Genomic DNA, 7,087 nt, shown 5'->3' with positions numbered 1-7,087 from the left:
TTCACATCTTTTTACGGCTGTGGGTAGGGCGTTCCACATTGTTGTGGCATAATTGCTAAATGTGTTTAGTCCCTTGTTTGTGCCGAATCTGGGTTGCACATGATTTGTGGAACTTTCTGGGCGTGGTATTCACTTACCTTTGGGAAGTATTTCGACATATGCAGCAGACCAGTTTGTTGAGCATTCCATTATACCAAGGCCATCTTCACAGAGCAGGTCTCAGTTTGGATCAACTCACAGGAGTAGGTGAGAGTTGTTGACTTGAGTTTAACACATTACAAAATGTGTTTATATAGCATCGTGTAACTCTTTTCTTTGTACGTTTCTCCTTATTTTCACAAGGGTGAAGGTGTTGTAATAATGTATATTGTGAAGCCTATTGAGAGTGGACATGTAACTGATAATGGGATATATAAATAAACTTCCCTTGGGTCAACATTCAACAATTAGGCTACATTTGATTTGTTGAAAGGTATCCGACAGTTTTTCTACAAGTAAGTTAGTAACAAAAGCGTTTGTTTATATTCACATGGATGTCCACCCACATAGGCAAGAGTTTTACATTGTTGTCCTATTCTACAAGCCGAATACATTACACACTGACTACACTAACTCACAACCTTTGCAAAGTCCATTTAGCCATTTTCTTTGCTCTCGCAATGTTTACACCCCATTCATGTTAAGTTTCACTTTTGGTTTGGCGAAGTTTGACATCCTTTGTTGCGTGGAGATCAGATAGAGCTGGTGAGTAAATGTGTTAAACTGCGTTCAAATCAAGTTTAAAAAAACGTATAATTACCGGAGTTTGATCAAGATAACTGATACCCAGCACGCCCTGGCAACGCGTCTTGCTTCCAATAGCATAAATCTGCAGAGCCGCAGAGCCCAATGTCTGGGCGGGGCTTCGGGGCTTGTACTGTGCGTTGCTGTGCGTGGGCGGGGCTTCGGGGCTTGTACTGTGCGTTGCTGTGCGTGGGCGGGGCGTCGGGGCTTGTACCGTGCGTTGCACTACTGCGGATGGGGGGGGGGGGGGGGCTCTCGTGCGACATTTCCGTATGTTGTGGATATTATGGATATACTGATATAAGAATCTACTCTACTCATCTAATCTAATCATGACATTTGATATACAGATATAATAATCTAATCTACTCATCTAATCTAATCTAATCATGACATTTATGACATACAGATATACAGTACTGTTACATTTGTGATTGATTGAAAATTGTATTAACAGATTGCAGAATGGGTACAATACAGTACAGCTCAATACACACAATAGGGGACATGTACTATAAATGTCATTTTTCAGGAGTTAGTATCAATGTGTTTTAGTCTCTAAATACCATATTGGCGGATTGCTCTGATTCAGCTCAGATAATTTCCTGCTCCAGTAAATGAGTCCATCCTGATTTGAAGGCCTGAGTCACGTCATTCAGGCTCTGGGTAGAAGACAGTGATGTGATTGGCTCTGTGGTTGTAGCTAATGCCCGCCCACTTCCTCATACTGCGAGGCAGATTGAAACCCGACACCTCTGCATACTCTGGAGGGAGAGAGAGAGAGATAGGAGGAATACTAGGACCGCTACTCTTCCTAATTTATGCAAATGACATGTCGTCAGCCTGTGACTGCAACTTGTTCCTGTTTGCGGACGACTCAGCCCTGCTGGTCTCTGACAAGAACAAGTTGCAGGTTGAAAAAACCCTCAGCTCGGAACTAGGCAAAATCTGCATATGGCTCGCTGATAACAAACTATCATTACACATGGGCAAAACAGAGTCCATTCTCTTCGGTTCAAATAACAAACTCAGCAAGACCGATGGCTTCTCAGTTACAGTGGGTGACAATATTGTCACAAGGAAAGACGAAATTACCTACCTGGGTTCCATCCTAGAGGCAAATCTTTCCTGTGACAAAATGGCATCCAATGTAATAAAAAAAGTCAACCAACGAACTAGATTCTTGTACTGGATCTCCTCTCTGGTAAACAAGAATACCCTGAAGACTCTGGCAGGAGCACTCATTCAAGGGTACTATGACTATGCGTGCACCTCATGGTACCAAAGCACCTCAAAGGCGCTTAAAACAAAATTACAAACATCACAAAACAAACTGGTCAGACTACTACTTGACCGGAACCCCAGAACCCACCTCACCCCTGCCCACTTTGACAACCTAGGATGGCTTAGAGTAGACGACAGAGTACAGCAACTTGCAATGGGCCTGGTCTACAAGATACACTATACGACCGGGGTGCCCATGTACATGTCAAAATACTTCCCAAAGGTCAGTGAATACCACAACCACTACACCAGAGGAAGCTCAACAAATCATGTTAAACCCAGATTTGGCTCAAACAAGGGACTAAACACGTTTCGCAATTATGCCACAACAATGTGGAACGCCCTACCCAAAGCTGTAAAGGAGTGTGAATCCCTGCCCACATTCAAAACCGCTCTTAAAGAGCACCTACGGGAGGCTGCAATTCGAAACTGGCCACCGTAAATGCCCAAAACCCCCACCACCTCCTAATAGACAGTCTCCTCCCCACCGCATGTATATATTCCCTCCCCGCCGTATGTATATTTCTCTCCCACCCACCCACCCCCTCCTAATGTACAGTCCCCTCCCCATCATATGTATATACTCTGTCAGGATCTAGGGGTAACAGGACTGTATATTGGAATACCGTTTATGTCACAAATGTATCAGTACTAAATACCTATATGTCCCTATGCCATAAATGTCATGTATGTTGTGTATGTCATAAATGTCTATATGAATTGAAAATGGGGGACCCTGATGGAAACAAGACAAACGTCTTTCTCAGGTCTGCATCCCCTTAACAATTGTATGTATTCAGCCGTACTGTATTGTACCCATTCTGCAATCTGTTAAATAAAGTTTTCATTCATTCATAGAGAGGGAGAGAGAGAGGGAGAGACAGAGAGAGAGAGAGAGAGGGAGACAGAGAGAGAGAGGGAGGGAGCACTTGGGGGGGGGGGGGGGGGACCTGCCGCGCCACACGGGAGAGGGGAGGAAGGGAGGCCCCCCCCCCCACACAAGCTGCCACAGGGAGAGAAAAAACAAAAGGAAGAGACGGCCTGTCTTTTTTTTCTCTCTCTCTCTCTCTCTCTCTCTCTCTCTCTCTCTCTCTCTCTCTCTCTCTCTCTCTCTCTCTCTCTCTCTCTGTCTACCAGTCGCAGACTGTATGGACTGACTGTCACTCAAAGTGCTTATGGGCAGAGCCAGGCCATGACAGCCTGAAATCTTGGAGCTGAAAAATGATGGTTTTGAGTACTTGATTAGAAATATAAAACAATGCATTTTTTTGAAAAAAACCTTACAGATGTCTTCAATAGACTAACAGGAATTGTGTAAAGTTGCCCAAATAGTGATAGGAATAGCAGTACATGTCCCCTTTAAGGGGATGCAGACCAGAGAAAGACTTCCGTCTTGTTTCATCAGGTTCCCCCATTTTCAATTCATCATAACATATATAACATACAGATAGACAGTACTGTTACATCTAGACATTTATGACATACCAGATCTACAAATAATTAATATATAATAATAATAATTGTGTGTATTGAGCTGTACTGTACTGTACCCATTCTGCAATCTGTTCATTAAAGTGTTCAATCAATCAATTCAATCATATACAGTAGGCTACTGTTAAATGTGTGACATACAAGATATGCAAATATGGTTAGTTACATAGATGGAGAGACTAATGAACTAAGTACCAGTCTTCTCCTCAGACATAACATCAGTTTTTCATTAATGTGACATACTATAAAATCAGTTTATTTACAGTGCAATGAAATAGTATGGATTACTGTTACTGTACAGTTCAGTCATCTTTACCTTCTGTTTGGTATCCACAGTTTAAAACCTGACAGTCTTCCCTCTTGTCTGACTGACACCCACTCTTAATGGTTTATATGGTATACCAGTAAACACAATGGGTTTGATAAGCGATTGTTATCGATTGGACCCCACAGAGATGTAAATATTCTATTCGAATCCAGGTACTTTCTGTGTGGAGTTGGCATGTTCTCCCTTTGTCTTTGTGGGTTTCCTCCAGTTTCCTCCCCGCAACTGACTGTGGTGTTTTACAGTTCAGACCGATCTGGTACAGTAGCTCTGACTGTGGGGTTTTACAGTTCAAACATACACAGCCTCCGTCAGAGGAGAGGATAAAGGCTCTGTCGGGCAGCTGACCACATCTCCTCATCACACACAGATGACCAGATACACATTTCACACATTTTCAAGTTGAAGAATTTTAATTTTAATGTACTGAATAATACAGGTACTTAAATTAATGTTCAATTCATCAAGACATTTACAGACATACAAATATACAGTACTATGTAAGAAAAAAGCATCAAGTCATGTTTATCATTTTGGACTAAAATAGAGGAATGTTGCTCAAGGTTATAAAATGCAGTTGTGCGCACTAAGCAACACATTTTACAATGATGATGTGTATTGCGGTGGACAATAACAGAGAATGTGAAGTTGAACACCTTGTGAGAATGGTTCATGTTTAACATAGCTTTAACATTAGTTCAACATTAATAAAGTAGTCAAAACGTGGGCCAAAATAATAGCAACTTCACATTCACATAGCGTTAGTTGGGTGTTTACAGGGAATATTAGCTAACGTGTAGCTAACGTTAGGTTAGTGCAGAACTAGCCCCCAGCTGCAATCCCGGAGCTAACGTTAGCTCACCACTAAAGCAAATTACAGACGGAAAATAGGCCCTAATGTCCAAAATAGCGAAGGTGCCCCGGCCCGGCCTAAGGTACTTACATTTTCACTGAAAGACATATTTGGTTATTTTTCAACGAAGAAGAATGAATGTTAAACCAGAGCTAGAAGTAGAAACTCATATTTGCTCATATGCTCCACACGCACTATGAAGCCCCGCCCAATATCGCATGCGCAGTAGTGCAACGCACAGTACAAGCCCCGAAGCCCCGCCCACGCACAGCAACGCACAGTACAATCCCCGAAGCCCCGCCCAGACATTGGGATCTGCGGCTCTGCAGATATACCCTACTCCTTGCTTCAGGTGTAGTCTGACGTCACTGGTTGTTCCATCCATAGGTATAGGGATTTATCTTTGGGAAAATGGATGATCGGTTATTGTAACAATTCTGCCACATGGAAATTGAAAAGCTTTCCATTTTTGCACAAAATGAGGTCCCACTCCCTTCTATCACTAACATTATTGTTTAAGCATTTTTGGTTGAAATAAAATTTGGCGATTTTTGTTAATGATTAATTGCGAATATTTTCATGTTGAGCTATAGATTGTGGATGAATAAGCACAGAAAGGTACACCATGCAAATGTTAATGTTTTATTTGTTTTAAACGAGACGATTTAGAAATGGGCAATGGGGAAATACATTGTGTTGGACAGAGGGTGGAACACGAAAAACGGCAATGACGTCATTTTTGTTTTTTCCTGTTTGTTAACAGAATTCGGCTATAGAGCGACAATAATGTGGTCAAGAGGCATGGTTTCTATCTTGAGCCTTAACTGGCGTGGTTTATTTATTCACATGAAGAGCAGCAGTTCTACAGGTCTTCTCTCACTGAGAGACATGGGGGGAGAGAAAGAAATGGGAGGAGACATAGCTACTTATACTCGCCACCTGGTAGTACTCCTGAGTGTCTCCGCCTAGGGCGCCCTCTAGTGGACACAGTTATATATGCAGGTAGACAGTCACTAGTGTGAACAGTTATATTGCAGTTAGACAGTTACTAACAATCCTACACAGAACCTCTGCCTTCAACACTGTTGCACCCTCTGTTCCACTTAATGTATTTCCCCATTGCCCATTTCAAAAAATGGTTTGTTTAAAACAAATAAAGCATGGACATTGGCATGGTGTACCTTTCTGTGCGTATTCATCCACAATCTATAGCTCAACATGAAAATATTCGCAATTAATCGTAAAGGTAGCAAAATAACGTACGGTTATGTATATAACCATAGTTCTGTATCGTTAGTGGCTTAGCTTGGCATCGCCTTCTGCACTATCTCGCGTACGTGCACGCGTACTGAATAAACCACAAATGTACCTCTAATACCAGTATTAGTCTGACCACACCCCTCATCAGCTTACCTTCATAAGCAGGTGTGTGGTCACCTGCTCTCCTCCTTCTCGCTTTCACCACAAGGAAGAGGTGCCTCGGTAGATCCCCACACTTGACACCATGATGGAAGAAATTGGATTAGGAACAGCTTGGGAAACAAGGATACGTTGACATCATATCTTTATTTTCTCTCTCACTATTTTCGAGAAAATACGGCGATATTGTCTTCGTACTGGAGTGTCTAGAAGATGATGATCATTCTACAAACCCTCCACCGGTTTTCGTATTGGGAGCACGCCGCTGCATGCTTCTCAACTGCAGTTCCTTGCTGTGTTTGTTGGGGTGAAACCTGTCAGGCCACAGCTGAACTGTCGGACATGCCGCTGTTGTGAGGAGCGGTGCGTTCCAGGTTGGGTGAGTAGTGTTTGCTGGCGGGCTCCACTTGTCTGTTAGTGCTATGGGGGCTACTAGACAAAGTTTATGGAAACCGGCCCCAGGCTAGGGTCCTTTGTTTAGCCGTCTAGGCGACAGAAGGCCTTGGTCTGGCGACCAAATTTCTCAGTTCTTCGCTTGATATAATTAATACAAATGTCCAATATAACGGAATTCGTTAGCTCATAAAAATGTGATTATAACAGACTGTTGTTTATTAATGTCGGGCGACTGCCCACAGACACCTATTTGATTTAAAGTCGGCAGCAGCACGAGTCTCTGGACTTATTTTATTTGGAATATAATGACTTTATACGCAAAAGTAGCCTAGTTTTAAGTAAAAATATTATAAATCTACATGCCTTGATGATGTCATTCTTTTGTTTTGTTGTCATTCTTTTGCCTATCAATTGTTTTTAAGCTCAATAAACTCTGACTCAAACTCAAATTTCTCTCATTTGACCGGTAGATTGAAATCTACCAGACACTGAGGCCGGCAACAATTTTTTCTAACGGAAACCCTGCTCCAACAGCC

General features: G+C 42.4%; 1 protein-coding gene across 1 annotated transcript in view; it reads left to right on the top strand.

Moving 5' to 3' along the window:
• Nucleotides 1-202: 202 nt before the first annotated feature.
• The window catches only part of LOC311223638 (uncharacterized protein), a gene marked incomplete at its 3' end in the record, with an annotated part of 115,252 nt that continues 108,367 nt past the window's right edge, over nucleotides 203-7,087 (top strand). The window contains exon 1 of the mRNA XM_084308412.1: nucleotides 203-246. The remainder of the gene's footprint in view (nucleotides 247-7,087) is intronic.

Source organism: Notolepis coatsorum (genome assembly GCF_963971535.1).
Source record: "Notolepis coatsorum genome assembly, chromosome: 2".
NCBI classification, from domain to species: Eukaryota; Metazoa; Chordata; class Actinopteri; order Aulopiformes; family Paralepididae; genus Notolepis; species Notolepis coatsorum.
The sequence above is the reverse complement of the archived record's forward strand: the minus strand, read 5'-3'. Positions and strand labels throughout refer to the sequence as shown.